This window comes from Oxyura jamaicensis, chromosome 7, assembly GCF_011077185.1.
Source record: "Oxyura jamaicensis isolate SHBP4307 breed ruddy duck chromosome 7, BPBGC_Ojam_1.0, whole genome shotgun sequence".
In the NCBI taxonomy this organism is placed as follows: domain Eukaryota; kingdom Metazoa; phylum Chordata; class Aves; order Anseriformes; family Anatidae; genus Oxyura; species Oxyura jamaicensis.
Genome location: NC_048899.1, coordinates 23507182 through 23524356, shown reverse-complemented (window position 1 = coordinate 23524356; position 17175 = coordinate 23507182). Strand labels below are relative to the sequence as shown.

The 17175-nt window shown below is 44.6% G+C and overlaps 1 long non-coding RNA gene across 1 annotated transcript; it reads right to left on the bottom strand.

Annotated features, from left to right (window-relative positions):
* Positions 1-10298: 10298 nt before the first annotated feature.
* LOC118170131 lies at positions 10299-16081 on the bottom strand. The gene is made up of 3 exons (XR_004752505.1): positions 15809-16081; positions 10661-10800; positions 10299-10527 (listed from the first exon to the last, which is right to left on the bottom strand). It is a non-coding gene; the product is annotated as an uncharacterized LOC118170131 (long non-coding RNA).
* Positions 16082-17175: the final 1094 nt, after the last annotated feature.

The window sequence follows — 17175 nt, the reverse complement described above, 5'->3', positions numbered from 1 at the left end:
CGGCCCCGAGCCGCCGAGCCCGGGGCGGTGCCAGGCGGCGGGCTGACATGGCGGCCCCGCAGCGCCTCGGGGGGGGAGGCACGGCCTCGCCGCCTCCCTGCCTCCTCCATCCCTCCGCAGCCGGAGCCGGGCGCTCGCTCCGTCCTCCAGGCGAAGCCCTCGGCCCCGCGCCGCATTGCGCGGTGTCACTCCTTGTCGTTAAGCGGGGGCTCGGGGGCTCCGCGGGGCCGAAGCCGCGGTGTGGGGGACCCCTTTTTTCTCAGAAAGAGCAGTCAGGCATCGGGACGGGTTGCCCACGGAGGTGGTGGGGCCGCTGTCCCTAGGGGTGTCCAAGGAAAGGCTGGACCTGTTCTTGGGGACATAATGTAGTGGGTGACATTGGTCCTAGGGGCACAGTTGGACCAGATGGTGTTGGAGGTCTCTCCCAAGCCTAATGGTCCTCTTGGGCAAAGCTTACCGGCTTCATCGGGCTCAGCTTTGTGAGTCAGCCAACCAACAGCCCAAAGCTTTTCGCCGCAGGCTTGGTTGTGCCCAGGTTGCCCTACAGGATCGCCCTGTCCCCGCCACGAGGCTCACAGCCTTCGTGCAGGTCCTGTTAGGATGAAGACGCATCTGCCTGGTGAGTCAGCAGCACCAAGTGACTTCACGTAGGGTTCCCAGTTCCTTTTAACGAGATGCCATAATAAGGTTCAGCATCCTCATGCAGGTCATAGATTTTGCCATTTAGTTGTGCTGTAATAAATCGCATTAAGAAAATACTAATGACATTAAGACCCAGTTTGAAGGTCTGCCCTGACTTTATGCAATAACTGTATTTCAAAATAATTGCACTGACTACTCACTCTATGACCTCTATGAAGGAGTTAATAAAACGTGGCTACATCTCACGCAGCCGTTTACAGTTTTACATACATGCAAGAAGTGTCGTTAACCTGCTTGCTGAATAAAATGGGAAACTTTTTAATCTCCAAAAATAGAGTTTTAGAAACTGAGGGAAGATATACATTTATGCAGCTCTGATATTTTTTTTTCCTTCAAAGACAATTAATTTGGTAACTATTCATTTTTACCTGTCAAAAAATCTTTTGAATTTCATTAAGTCTGAGTCAGGAAGCTCAGCGCTAAAACCTTGTTTTAAAATACACCGAGGAATTAAAGCTTTCTGCAGGGTGAGCACAAGTCTTTCTCCAAGGACACATCAATTGGAGCCTGCTTTTCAAAAATTTTGTTTGGCAATTAACAATATAATAAGAAGACTGTCTTGTATTTAAAGCAAAGAAGTAAGACTCAGCGTATTTAGTTTCTGCTCATTACCAATCTTCTCTGACTTTAATCAAGACATGCTCCAATTTTCAGATGTCAGTTTGGGTTAGGGTGGAGCTTTCTGTTGTTGTTTGAAGAGGAACTGAGCACCTACATCTGTGAGAATCTGACAGTGCTTTCTTCACCCGAAGGTCCCCCTTGCCAAGGCAGGTGTGGTTCCAGGGCACTGCAGACCTTGGGCCTTTACCCCTGCCACCCATATTTTCAAATGATGGTAATTTCTCACCAAGTCACACAGCTATTACACTGAAATTGTTCGTACTAGTGTTTTCAGGAACATTTAATATTGCATTGTTCATTAATATTGATATTCGGACATAACAAAAATGTAAAAGTCTGGAGCTTGAGAAGCCTAAAGGAGCACTTTGACTTTTTTTTTTTTTTCTTATGACTGAAAATAACAGACAAACTCTGCTTTTTCCTAGTGAAAAAATTAATAGTCTTCCCTCTCCTTTCTGAAATCCAGAGGTTGTCCACCCATGAAAAGCCCTCCAAAAGGCAATGTGTGTGCCTCATTGAGTAGAGTGCATTTCAGTTTATTTTTTTTAGGGGTGCAAAATAATGAATATAACAAAAATAATAATGTTTCCCTTTTCCATATAAGCCCAGCAACCACAAGGAATAGGAACCACATGTAAATTATATATTAAAAAGAATGGCTACCAGGAATCTTTGGAGAGTGCGTGTTTCGAAAGGTCTTAAATAGGAAGTGACTTCAGAAATAAGTGTGCAGAGCAAGAAGAACCACCTCATTTAACCTCGTTTATTGATGAACTGAAGGATTGCACTCAGGAATTTCTGCATCAGGCTAGTAACTTCCAGTGAAGCAAAAGCTAACCTGGACAGGTTCACTCTTGGAATTGGAGTGAGAAGTCCACCAGTTAGGTATTCTTTTGAGATGGGCTGCTTACCTAACGGTTAAGGTTATGCATTTTTATTTGTCTGACTTCATCAAGCCTGAGCTTCCAATCATTAGTTTTAGATACTGGACTTAGAGATTGACTATCGGAATTCTTAATTCTGTTTTCCAAGTCTTGCTTTAACCATTGTAACTCATTTTTAAAATACAGTTTTTCAAAAATATTTTTATTTGCTTGAAAATGTCGTTAGTGTGGGCCTTCTGCTCTGATGGTGTAGCACACAGAGAGAGGTGAATCAACTAACATCAAGGGTAGGGTGTTGGTTATCTTTGTGCCTGATGCTAAATGTCCATATAGCTTATCTGTGGCTTTGGCATGGTGTACAAAACCTAGTGATGTGGTTTGTCCTACTAACTCTGGCTGGGATGAAAGCTCCTTGCTTTGTTTCTGTCCTTCTTGGCGTAAAACAAGGATAAAACACATCTGTCTTCCCCCCTTCTCCGTGCAGATGATACCACTCAGTTAATAGTCCCATGCCTTAAAACACAAACAAGTGTCATTCCTTGAGGGGAAAAAATTCTGTCCAACTATTCATGTCTCTACGTGGCTACAGGATAGGGTCAAAGGAAATCTGAAAAGCAATCTTCATATCAAGTAACAATCTTACTGAGTATTTTGTAACCATGCAAAATCTCAAAAGAAACAGACTTTTGAGGTCATCAGTTTTCATAGCCATTAACTTTTAGATGGCGAACACTGCCTGAAAGATGTTCATGTTCTACTTCTGTCTCACCAGTCTTCATGCTAGGTGTAACCTACAATTTTGCCTGGAACCCCTTTAACAAAAAGGAGTACCGGATCAGACTGTGACTGTAATAAAGGAACAGCAATCATAATTAGTAGTAAACCCAGAATGGACAGTGAAGCAAGTATAGACAAGTTTATTGCAACTGGGTGGTCACCGCAACAGTGGAGATGAACACAGTTTGGTCCTCGTTGCCTTGTTCCTCATTCAGCAAAAGAGCCAAGCACGTCTAGCTTCGAAAATGCAAATATCCAATTTAATTAAATGGAGATAGCAGATATTGAATCAGAAATAAAACCAAATGCCTTCTTCAATTTCTCTCCTTCCTTGGACCATAAAAAGTGCTGTAGACATAGGTAATACTAGTTTGTGCAAGTGATACAATGAACAGTGCTTCAGAAATGCCTAGATGAACACCTGACATTTCAGCAGTAGATGTAATCAGGGAACAATTGCTATTTAAGGGTAGAAAATCTTCCATCCCTTTTTTCAATTCAAGCATTTCAACTGGGAATTTAACTAGCATATTCAATGCAGAAAATTAAATGTGTCCATTGTCTGAGTATCCACTCACATTGTCTGTAAATTGCTCCCATTTAATTCAACAGCCCTGATTGAATTTGTGTTTTAATCATTTTTTAAGAACAGGCTTTCAGTTCATGATCCTACAGAAGCCTGACTCAATTGAGGCTACATTACCCTATATTCCTAGCAGATCAGGAATCAATCACATTGCTATCAGTCACATGGTTGTCTTGACATTAATAAATGCATTATGGTATGTCTGAAAATACCCATGCATCTGATGCCTGCAAACAAAAAATGCATGACAGAAAATACTGGTCAGGAGGAAAGTAACCTAGCTCTTTTCCTCATTTCCAAAGTCTTCTCTGTTCCTAAATCTCTTTAGAGGGGAACACTGTTACTGAAGCCCTGAAGAAGTCTTCATATCAGATTAGTTTCTAATGCCACAAACATTCCTGACTCAACTTATTCATTTATTTTACAGAAATGCAGTATCTTGAAATGCTTTAAAACTTGATTCAAATACATCATAAAAATCCCAAAGAAAATGAAAAGTAATAATTTGATATGAGATCTACCTGTCTGAAACAAAGAAAGATAGCAAGTCAGCGTCAGTCAAGATGGTTTTATGTAGATATAAGATATTCACATATCTGTAATATATTTGACTTGGTCTCACATGGCATTCCTATAAAATTAACATTATAAATCTCCAGATTAAAAGAAGAGAGGATGTTTAATGTCCCATGCTGAGATGCCTAGCAGACAGGAAAAGCAACAAAAATGATGATAATGTAGTACTCTGCCTAACATAAATTGTCCAAATGACACAATGTGGCAGAATTTAGAAAAACAGTTTCTCTGCCTTAAAACACAAATTATAAGCAAAGCAGAAACCCACCTGCTCTTAACTGAGAGCCCGTCTACTTAAGACATTTAAGTTGAATTAACTGAAGTTGGAAAAGCAAGAGGGCCTTAAACCCCAGTGTGAACATTTTAGGATTAAGCCTTTCAGAATTAAATGCAAAGGAAACTACAGGTATTTTACATGTTAAAGGGAGAGCATCCACACAGGGATTTGGTGGGCTTTAACTAATGCAATTTCATGTCACACCTTTACTTAATTCATCTTAATCTTCCCCGAGTGTCCCACAGAAGCTGAGTTCTTTAGTTTGAACTATTACAGTGAATCTAATTCAGAAGATAGCATTAGCTAAAGGCTTGTCCGTATGGGAAGGTTACTTGGTGTAGAAGACAAGACACGGCAGCTACTTCATACCTGCTGTAATGAATACTCACTGACACAAAGTGTTGTAGGTTGCATCACACCACCTAACGTGCACTGAGAGTTCATACAAGGATCTACTATGCTTTAAAATTCAGAAGCACACCTCTTCATGAGTCTCACATTTACCCAATGAAAAGCAAAACTCAAAGACTGAAAGAGCAGGGGAGAGACCTTTGCATTACCACTGCATTGCATTGGGATGCAGTGATAATGGTGGGAGATATTGATATTTATTAACATTCAAAGTTAAAACTTACAAATAATAATAATAATTTTTTTAAAAAATCACCTTTTGGAGATGACATGGATACTGCTGAAAGCAACGAAGTCCAAGATGATGTACATTCCCACCAGAGACAAGGATCAAGCTGTTGTGCTAAATGGGAAGTTTCCATGTAATTTGAGCCAATAGGAAAGCCAGAGTATGGAAATCTGAATCTATGAAAGCCAGTAGAAAGGAAAATTTCAAACTTCAGTTGGCAGTGAAGAGGAGGAAAATGAGAAAGGCACAAAAGGGCTTTGAAAACCTTAGGGTTTTGCAGTCTTATAATCAAAAACATAAGAGTAGCCCTCCCTTTATTGGTCTTTTCTGGTAGTACTCTCAAAATTGCATCTGAATAATACAGAAATATAATAACAAAAGAGGCTATTAGCAATTCTCCAAATGAGAGCATACCTAGGGGCTGTCAGAAGCTGAAATGGCTGGTCTGCCAGCAAAAAATATGCAGCCACACATCCCTATCTGGCAAATCAGCCAGAATTATCTTTCCAAATATTTGGAAGATCATGTTATGACAAGTAAAGTTTTATCAATGAAAGTTTTTTTCTCACTAATCTCCTAGAATTATTGAATGTATCAGTAAAGTAAGGAAAAAGGTCAGGAAAAAAGAAATTAAAAAGCTTACTTTGTCTTTCAAAACATATTTGACATTTTTTGATGCCAGAATTTGTCCAGGAGACAGAAAGTGGAGAGTAGGGTTAGATGGTCATTTTTCAGGGTATGAGTCTTCCATCCTAAATCCATCTCATGTTGTTTGCTATGATACAGATTGGGAAGTGATGAATGGTAAAGTGGGAAATGATAGATATAAACAGAAAACAGAGCTATGAAGTTACCAAGTTAACCAGGCCCGAGGGGAGTGAAGGAGACTTGAGGGAGTTTCAAAAAATCTGTGTGAATGAGCAATGCTGTGAACAACTAAAAACGTTCATGGCACCTGTTTGGAGCTGCACATTTGGGAGAACAGGCAACCTGCTTACACACCTTACAAATAAAAAATGGTTGACCTACGGCTTCAGGGGGGTTTCTTTTTTGGCAGGTAAAAGCTAGAAGGTAAATTATTACTGTCAGTAAGCAATTTTCCCATGTGCCCTTCTCATAAAATATGGGAAATGGGGACAGTGAGAATGAAAAGAGATGAAGAAAACATGACCAAACATGACAGAGAGGGGACAGTGAGCATGAAAAGAGATGAAGAAAACATGACCAAAAAAAAAAGCCTAAATGAACTGCACTTGTTCCCAAGAAGAATGCTAGAGGGGAAACATGATAGGAGTCTTCAAATATGTAAGAGGCCGTTACGCAGACAAGTGGAAAAAGCTGTTTTCCCTGCCCACGGGAGCTATACAGGTAAATTGTAGCAAGGAAGCGTTCTTTAGGTTATGTATTCTTCTGTCTTTCTAATAGCAAAGGTCACAAAACACTGGGAGAGCCTAGAGGGCTGTGAATGGTCTTCAGGAACAGATTGGATAAACATAAAGGGAATGTTTTAGGAAGTAACCTAATTCATCACCTTTACCCTGAAGTGCCACCTAGCTTTGTTTTCCATTGTGCAACAGAAACCTTTATAACTTCATCCCTTCAGCAGGTAAAATAAGTGAGTAGATCATAAGCAGATAAAATAGGATGAAGAGCAATGAAAAAACGTGGTACAATCTCAGGCAGACTGCTGTGGACCAGCCATCTCAAAGAGACTGGAAACTTCAGAAGATTCAAAGAACAGCAAGCAGGAGCAAGAGCATGGCAATTCATGAAAGATGGAGAAGATTGGGATTGTTATCTTCAGAGAAAAACAATGGAGACAGAATAAAAGTACATTAAGTAATGTCTGGTACAGACTGATCAGTGACTTCTGTTCTTCTTCTCTCATACTGCCAAATAAAGGGACGTTCTCCAAACTATCAAACTAAAGGTGGGATAGTCAAAACTAAATAATAAAATATAAAAAATAAAAATAAAATGCACAACAAGAGATTAAAATATGGAGCTTCACTGCTATGGTACATCCAAAGCATCGATGCTGAAAACAAAAACAAAAGGTTTCAGAAAGAAAATGTGTTACCAACCTTGGTATAGGAGACAACCATCCATTGTGCTCCCACGAGCACAAGGACTGCGTCAGGAACCACCAAACCCAGCCCAGCTGCCACCCCCCGCACCAGAGGGAATGCTTCTTTTTAAGAGGACACCATCCACCCCAGTAGGCTGAGGACAGGCTATGGTTGAAAGAACAGAGGAGAGGTCTGACCCAAGCCCTAAGCTGTACATGTCCTGAGCCCAAAAAAGTGCTCTGCCCCACAGCAGTAACTTGAACAGCCTTCGCAAAATCATGGCCTTGTTATCATCCTGAGAAAACAGAATGTGTGTATCAAGGAGGTGTATCTAGCTGTGTGTCTTGTTTAGCCAATAATGAGCAGTGACAAACGATCTCCAACCCGGATGACAGCACTGACAGTATCAGAGGAGCAAAGGTCTTCACTGCAAAGTCTTATCCAAAGTTAACTTAACAAACAAATCTACTTATTACTGAGTAACTCCAACCACTAGCTTCCAATGTTACATATTTCAGCTAGCCCCTGTGAAGAACTGAACTTGAGGGGGGATCCCAGAACAAGAGCCAACAGTTTAAGGACACATTGGAGGCATGCCAGCGGTTTAGCCAGAAATTTGTTTAAAACACAAATGTCAAGAGGCCAGCAATTTCTGGAAGGAATGTGGTGCTGCATGTGCACATTAAGAAAAACTTGACTTTTGAAATGCTAAATACATCACATCTTACACCTGGAAAGAGAGCCCTCCTCAGCTTCTATCCGTGGCTCCACTTGGGTAAGGAAGGGATGCTGCACACGGTATGGTCTCTCTGTAGATGATCTCAGTAGTAGCAGGGTTTGTTTTGTTTTGTTTTGTTTTACCATTGAAGCTAGAGATGTTGCAACAACATATTATTTTCAGCTAACAGCACTGATACAGTTTTCAAACTACACCTGACTTCCAACTCGCCTGACAGAAGAGTACTATCTCTGCTCATCACAGCTGGCAGAACAGCAAAACCCTCTGCTAGCGCTGTGCATGCCAGCCTACAGCCTCTGGAGCATCACACCTAGCACAGCCTTCATGAAGCCCCTTTCATGCTGGTGTAACCCTCCAGAAGGCCTCAGCTGGGAACAAGGCAGGAGAGCCTCTGGAGATGAAGACACCCTCACATTTCATGCCCAGGCAGATTCAGAAAGCCTGCCTCAGAGGTTGGTCAGATAGCCCAAAGGGTGCTAGCTCAGAAAGCATCCAGAATACCAATTACCACCTGCTTGGGAAATCCAGGGAGCCTGAGCCTTAGGGACAGTGTTAAGATGAAAGTGGTCAGAAGAACATCAAAATGGTTCGACTGGGGGCTGGGGATATCGCAGACAACAAAGGCCGGTTAGTAAGTGCAGCCTTCCATCTGCAAAACAGATGAGGATTCACTGCCGAGGATAATTTAGAAGTCAAATGTATGATTTAAAATTACATGTAATAAATAAAATCACATTTCTTTGTAAAGTGAACTGGCCTTGTTTGCTGGCTGGATGTGTCCACACCAAACCAGACGAGCAGATCAAGAAAAAACACTCTCTGGGTGGAAGCAGGGAGCCTTGCCCAGCCTGAGAGGAGCTGCAGCAAAGGGTGGAAGAAAACATCCCATTGGTGCTTCAAAGGTCAGGTGGAAAAGGAGGTGGTGAGAGGATGCAAGCAGAGTTTAACAGCTCATAGTTGGAGAGGACAAATGTTCTCAGCAGACTGAGGTAACACACTGATTTTTTTCTAGCCTGGGTCAAAGCTGTGGGTAAAGCCATATCCCGAGAGAGAAGGATCTTCCCGTCCAGTGAGCTGAGCATTGCAGAGTTGCTGGTGGCTGTGCTGCTGTCCCTACCTGAGACACAAAGCTGATTCTGTTTTCAGAAGCCACTGGCATGGAGAGAATATACCCTGATAAAATACTGTGTTGAAGTATCTAGCCATTAACTTTGCCAATTGGCATAAATAAATAAATGGTGGAGATTCTGAGTCATTCATTGAGTACAAAAGGGCAAACTCAAGAAGGTGACCCCAAATCCATGCATCTCTGGAAGAAAAATAGCTTTATTAAAAAAAAAAAAAAAAACATTATCAAAGACTCTTTATTATCACCAGTAGATGCAAGCTGACAGGCTGAAATCAATGTCAGCTATTGGAATACGAAGGCACCACAAAAAGCTACTTCCTTTGAAACATGAATATTTAGATATAGATCAAGGATACTTTCATTTTTTCAGCTTGGCCATTTTTGATCAACTCACTTAGCATATTTAATTAAAGATGCAATAGTCAGTCTTATTCCTGACTGCATGCAAAGCGGCAATATTTTGCAGATCAGCTCCTGCCTGGGAAATGTATCTGTTTGTAGTTCAGCCCACTTATGTACTAAAATGGCTGCTTTTTCCCCACAGTTTACAGAGAAGTTTACAAAGCTGAAGCTGTCAAAAAATAAAACATCCTGTGCTATAGCTATGCATACCAATGAGTAATGTTAATGCTGGTGATTTTTTCGTGTAGGGATCAGTACATCAGTGTTCTTAAAAAGAAATAAAAACAGGTCTGATTTAGTGCCAAAGAGTCACAGAGAAATAATATCATGCCTCGGCGCCCCCCCAAAGAGGGAGGTTGGAAAAAACACAAAGCAAGCTCAAAACTTCATTTTTCTCTTAAATTGAATGTGTTTTCAAAGTAAATTATTTTGATGATACAAACGTTACCTGAGTCACAAGTAAGGAAAAGAAATAGAAGAGTAGGGAGTAGCATAGTATGACACAACAAAAATACCAAAAATAGCGAATGCAAAACCAGCAGGCGGGCTGGGCCAAAACAGAAAGAGGATGTTGCTGCATCTTTACCACAGAAAGGCTGATTGTAGACATGTAAAATATTGCAGTCTCAAAGTTAAGACTAGCAGAATGTGTTTTTTTTTGTAGTAATTTGAGCTATAAGAAGGTGTCCTCTGAACCTAAAATAGAAAAGGCAAACACACAACAATTTCACCTGATCTCAGGGCCCAGCACCCTGAAGCTGATGGGGAGCACCAGCCCCTCCCTGTTCTGTCAGACTGATGTAATTGCAGGTGGTAAGAATGGGCACAGCACTTTACAACACAAACCAAAACCCAATGGATGCTGTTTGTTATTGGAAATGATTAATTATCTAAACTTATGAAGTCTTTCAATATATATCAGATCATTCCTAGTTGGTATTGTGGTATATCACCTGAAGGGTCCTGCTGGAACAAAAGACTTGCTTGTGCTGGACACTTGTCCCCAGAAGACAGAGATGCTTGCTAGCCCTTCTGTCTGTTACAACACGCAAAGGCACAGACACCAACATGAGTACAGCATTCTCAGTCTCTCGTTGCTGAATTTGCACATCCTCTTAGCAGTCCCTGTAAGTTGTGTATTATTTATAGCTACAACTAAATTCACGAGTAAAGGAATGCTAACCTTAAATCATCCACTGCAGAAAGGAAGCTTGGGCGGGAGAGAAGCGAGCTGCAGTGATGCTCTCAAGTGACATACCTGACCCCGCTCACCAGCTTGCCTGAAAGCAGCACCTTGCAGCAGCAGGCACTCCTCCGTAGCTGCATAGCTTCCAGTGAGGGTCATGGCTTCAGATGTCTCAGAAGAAAGGTGGAAGTTTTTCAGGCCCACAGCGAAGCCTGTAGCAGCAAAAGAGATAGCAGGAACGCAGCACACATATGCTAAAGTGAAAGCTTTTGTGCTTCATCTTAGACAAACTGTTCCCTTTTCCTCTTGGTGGATCTTCAGGTTAAAAAAAAAAATGTATCGTAGTGTGGGAAATCTCAATCACCCTCCAGAAAATGAGATCCTGGTCATTAAATATTGCACTACACTTAATTGTTATCACGTTGCGAGGAAGAGCAGTCACGCTGGCACAAATGGCAGTTTAATTGTTCACAAAACACTCAAAACACACAACATGTGCCCATTTAACCACAGTAACACTGGAGCAGCAGCTGGGGCCCAGAAGGCACTTAGACAGCCTGGCTGCGCAGCGGCACGCCCGGAGCAGGCCTCGCAAGGCCCACACGGCCGGGTCTCCTCAGCACGTTACCTTCTGCTCCCAGGCCATGTGTTCCCTGGGGAAGAGCCCCCCATACTGTGCCCTCGTGCCCCCCACCATTAGATGGGACCCCATCCCATCGGGTGCTTTGCTCCCCTATGGCTACATGTCCCCTCATGCAGATGGCTGCAGGTTCAGCCCAGCCTCAGCCCCTTCAAACCTTTACTCCGTTCCTTAAAATGCCTCCTCACACATGGAGGGTTGAGGACACATCTCAGCCCACCAGAAGCTACCAGTAAACCAGGTTTATCACCAAAAAAAAAAAAAGTGTTATTCCCCAGGAGATCTTCCATCCTGTGATCCTGTGTCCTGGGACAAGATGCTGCCCAGTGCTAACGGAGGCTGAGGTTGGAAGGGACCACGGGACATCACCTGCTGCAGCCCCCCCTCCTCAAGCAGAACTTGTGGCTGGGTTTTATTCCAGACCCCTTGTAAGATCCCCTGGCTTCACAACTAGCGAAGAATACAAATAGCAAGGACACAGCAAACATGGCATCAGGGGCATGGGGCCACACCAGCTGCAACACCCTCTTTGTGGTGCGAAATGAAGGATTTTTGGAGCAGAGCATTAAGAGGAGGCTTCAGCCAGCAGCTCTACCTGCACAAGCAAGGCACGTGCTGTGGAGATGGTGGTTTTTCAGGGGAGAAGATGTAAGAGTCTGGGAATTGACATATTTGCTACTTGAGATCATTGTCTGACTGCTGGGAGGCTCTGTGAGGAGGACTTTGCTGTTCTGCAGGCAGCAGCTATTCATAAAAAGTTGCAAGCAGGGCAATCCACACAGAGAGCTAAATACAGATGGCTAAATACAGATGGGTCTCAGCCCAAAGGAGCCCTACCCACCACTGCATTAGTGGTATGCCGGCAGCATGCTTAGCTGCTCTACTCAAAGTAGCATCCCATGGCAGTTTTTATTATTTTCTCCCCTAGTTCACAGCATTGGGCACAAGCTTGAAACACAAGCATAGGGGACCGTGGCACAAAGAAGGAACTTGCCTTCAGCTTATTTCCTACTGCAGGGAAGCCAAAAGGGCCCTGCCGCCTGGTGGTTCGTCTTTCCATTTCTCCTTCCTCCTCCACTTCTGAAACCACCCAGCAGCTTCAGGCAGATTTGCGCAGGGTGGGGGGACCAGGGCAGGGGTAGACAGACAAAACCCCAGGGTCTTTGGAAAGGCTGAGCCAAAGCCAGGGAGGAGGAGAGGTCTTGATGAACCAGGGTGTCCCACATCTCCAGCAGCTGCTGCCACCCTTCCCATGGTCCCCAAAGGGATCCTTCTCCTTTGGACTCCCCAGGGATGCTCCAGTGTATCCTGCATGGAAAAGTGCCCCAGCAGAAGCCACCCCAGCCTTCAGGGACAGGTATTACCCCACAGAGAAGGGCTGTCCCCAAGGGGTGGAAAATGCAGGGAAGTTGACTTCGTGGTGGGGAGGGACACAAGTCTGAGGCCTCTTAGAATGGCCTTCGGGGATGCCAACGAGCTCCAGTGCAGCTCATATCTGCATCGGCTTCTGTTTGAGTGCCTATATATTACTCAGACATGATCAGAAGACTGTGGAGCATCCCCTCCAGCAGAGGACGCCTGGCCTTGGTTGCACACAGGAGCAGCAAGGCCATGCAGCTCCGCGGGCAGCACAGACATGATGGGGACTGCTCCTGTCCCTCTGGGTGCAGGACCACCCAGAAGCCAGAGGGAGCCTTCACAGCTGCCCCTCCAGCATCTTAAGACAACTGCCAGCAACTGAACCCATCTCATGTCTTTCTGTTTTTGCACTAAAAACACCCAAAGTGAGGGACAGAGGTGGCTGACAAATGCATCCTCATTTTTCTGCAGCCATTTCTGACTCATCTGCCCTTTGCAGCCCGATCTAATGATATGCCACAAGGTGTTATTTGTGCCTATCAACCCCACTAGCACATGGCTGTCATCAGACTGGCTCCATCTGAATTTCAGGTTCTATGGTGGCATGCACGATGTCAGCGCCACAGCTAGGATGGCAGGAACTCACCACCAGCTGCTCTGAAATGGGGCAGAAATAACATGAACAAGGCCAAAAACGTGCCACAAGAAAAAATGAGTTTTAGATTATCAAATAACAGAAAAAAAAAAAAAAAAAAAAAAAAAAAAAGTGAAGAAAACAAGGACCTGGCTTTTGCTGATGAAGAAGCAGCATCTCCAACCAGCCTGGATGAAACTGCACAGAGAAGGGCTGCAGCAGAGGAGCACCCTGATGGTTGGTTTTCTGCCCTGGGGCATTTTGTATTTTTCTAAGCAGAAGGTACAAGTTCAGGCTCTGCTCATAAAGTTCCTGTCAGGGATGATCCCCAGCCAAGCGTGAAATCCAAAGAAGCCTCTCGAAGCAGCTGGAACAAAGCTTTGAATCTGGAACTGTGTAAGCCAGAACAGCTCCAGTCTGTCTGCTCCAAGCATTGAGGAAGTTTGGATTAAGATGTAAGTGTGACGGCCAAGATCTCTCCCAACTCTGACAGGTAAGAAAAAAAAAATAAAAATAAAAATAAAAAGTCATTTCTATTGTTTTAATTCTCTGGGCCCACAATCAAAATGAGTTTCTCTCTCAAAGATATTGTGCAGTAGGAAAATCTTGAGCTGAATGGTTTTGCTTTCATGGTTATAACAGAGACAACACGTGAGGGCTTACAAAAAGCATGCATTAAATGACTTTTGATGTTGCTTTGCATTTCTTTCAAAACCCAGCTTGCCTGGCACATTATCCCTTCACTGGGAGTACTGTCAGTGTCAGAGACAGCTTCTCTTTCACCGCCCTCCCCACTGCACCTGGCTGTGATGCAGCCACTACGAGCACTTGTCCCACCACAGCATCTCAGGTGGAAACTTGCCTTCATTTCCCTAACACAGCAAATATTCTGAACATACAAACTACTGGCAACTGCAGATACCGCGGTGATGGCTACTGCACAGCAGGTGAAGGTTTCCAGAGTATCTTCTCAAAATTCATGATGAATGGTCTGATTTTCAGAGCAAAGGTAAGGGCTAACATAGAAAGCTAAAGAAGAAACCCTGCAGCAACTGTTCAGCTTTTAAAGATCATGCCCTAAATCCTTTTTATTTTCTTCATTTTTAAGTCTAGTTTTGATTTTCTCTGCCACAGACTTATGAACCAAACTACACCAGTTTGAACACTGCGTGGCGTGGGCTCGCCACACGCGGCCATTGCTGTTGTGCTACCTGCTGCCGGGGCACACCGCACACATGAGCTTTTGTGATGAAACCCTGAAGTCTGAGAGGCTCCACAGGTACTCCTGCCAACACCCGGGGACAAACAAACCACCGCAGGGCTGTGAGTCACCAGGAACCACACTCTCATGTTCGCAACGACATCTGGAGAGCAGCAAATGGCACATGGTGCACAGGGTGGGCGAGCCAGCTCCCACGAAGGCACAAGCAGAGGGAGATCATGTTGCAGGACCACACACAGGCTGTCACCTTCCACCAGAGCCTTCTCCATGCTTGGCATGGGTGCTCTGAGCCTGCAGTCCGCTTGCACGCAATGCTGCAAACCCAGCAGCAGCGCCGAGCAGGAGCCAGGTAAGAAACGCGGCTGCTGCGATTTGGCTCCCGTGGGAGCCAGCGAGCGCAGGTACAGGCAAGATTTGTTTTTGCTGTTGGAACACGTTCTTGTGTGGATTAGCGGCTGCCCAGTGCAAACAGACATGAGTTAACCCTTCTTTGCCAGAGGGCTCTGCAAGCCTGCACCGCTGCCATTAGGCAAGATGCAGACGATACCTACCCCAGCTCTCCAGCTGGAGCCTTGCATCTCTGGAATCTGCATCCCATGCCTCAAGCACAGAGAACAGCTGCACATGGACCTGCACGTCTTTCTCTCTTACAAAGGAAAAAAATATCTTCAAGACTGCTCTTCTTTAGCAAAAGGAAGCCCTAAGTGGGTATTTCCAGACCACTTCCAAGAAAGAGCTGTAAAAGTCCTAGTTTCTGATTTTCACAGAAAAAAGAGGGTCAATGATCTTCAAAAGCAGAACCACAACAATCCACCACGGCTTTTGTTCCTTATTTAGGGCAGACTACATCCAAGATCTAATTATCTCTCTACAACTCCCTGAGCAGTCGATGCAGACAGAGAGGGGTCCGCGGGGAGCAATCTGTTCAGCCCACCTGAAACCCTTACCTTGGGATGTGACTGAATCTGTCTCGCATCCAGCACTCTTGGACAGACAGGAAAACTGCACAGAAACGACTGCAGATCCCCACTTTGGTGAGATGGGGGGTCAGAATGCCCCTTGGCAGAAGGTAAGAAGAGGTTATGCTTCCAAGCATCAGCCCCTTCAGGCACTTTGAGGTAAAAGAATGTCATTGGTGCCTCAGGGACCAGCAGCTTCATTTTACCAGTGCTTTATTTTCTCCCTTCTTTCCCAGATTAATGCAGTCTACTGTCTAGATTTAGAGTTCAGATACAGCCACACAACCATTTGCTTTTCCACTCATTGGATCCAGAACAGCTTCTGAGACAAACGCAGTATTTCACACTGATAAGGACAGTCATGGAAATGTACCTCCTACCTGCTGCCGCGTGCCACGTCTCCTACCTGAGGCAGGAGGATTTTCCTCTGTGAGAAGCCAATACCGGTCACTGTGCCACCAAGACAGCAGTGGTTTGGAAGACAAATGCTAGCAAGCAATTGAGAAATTCTTGGACAACTGAGCTGGAGAAGGCTTGTCGCTCCATCTTTAAGGAATGTGGGGAAAAAGAAAAGTGTCTGTGAGCAATATGGTTCATATCAAAGCTAAGCAAGAGTTTCTGTAGTTTTCTAAACATGAGACAAAAGGGCAAAGCACCATGGGCCGGAGACAGGAGAGGAAAGGACTGAGAGACAGAGGAGCAAGCACTGCTGAACATACCTGGTCAACCCAGCATGAAAGGCAGAGATCTTTGATCAGCCACAAAAAGAAAACAAAAAAAGCCACCATGATTGTTTTTGGAGACTGGAAGAACGTTCTTCAAGGGACATCCCTAGAACCAATACATAAAATGTAATTAAGCTGAAATCTTCAGAGGCACCTGGATATGGACCACCAGTAAAAAAGCAGCACCATCAACGCCCCTGTGTCTCCCAGTAGACTGGGCTCGTTGGTGAGGCATTCAGAGAACTCTGCACAACATGAAGAACCTCAGCAACATTTCTCAACACCCTTCCCATCCTTAGTCAATGGGTAGGAAGAACAGAAAACTGGTGGATGTAAAGTGGGAGGTTCAGGTTTGGTGGAACATCATTCCAGCAGGAGGAGAGGCTGTGTGAGTGGATGGCCACTGTATCAGTAAAAGCCACCCCCATTTTATGAGCAGCAGAATGCCTGAACAACTCAGAGGCATTGGACTGGCATGAAAGGAGGCTGCAAGAGCAGCCACGGCATCACTGTCAAGCTCGGACACTCAGAACAGAAGCGATGAAAGGAAAGGGGCCAGTTGCCTGCACAGGGTTGCCAAAGGGTGACACAAAATCAGTACTTGTAACCTATTTGTGAGCACAAACCTGGCACACTCATGTTACACTCATGTGACACCAATGGAAGGCAGAAGCGTAGCAGGCAAGAGAGGAAGTGGCACCATCTGGAAAATGTGATAGGGACCACTTCTGAACCAACCACCATCTGCCCAGGCAGCGTAACCTGCTCAGGACACCAAACCTCGCCTTCCCACCCCACACCCAGGCCACTTCCAACCCCAGGCACCAGCTCCTGCACCCCGGACAGACAACGTACCGCAGCCCAGCTCGGAGCAGGGCCATCTCCCAGCCGCAGCTGGTGCATCCAGAAAAAAAGGTGGGCCCTGGGAGCAGGGGTGTGCACAAAGCCTTGCTGGCTGAGCCGCTGCTTGCCAAGCCCAACCTGACCCAAGCTCCCAGTTGTTCTTGCAGAGCTCTCTGGTGTCTTCCCACACGCTTGTCTCCAGCCC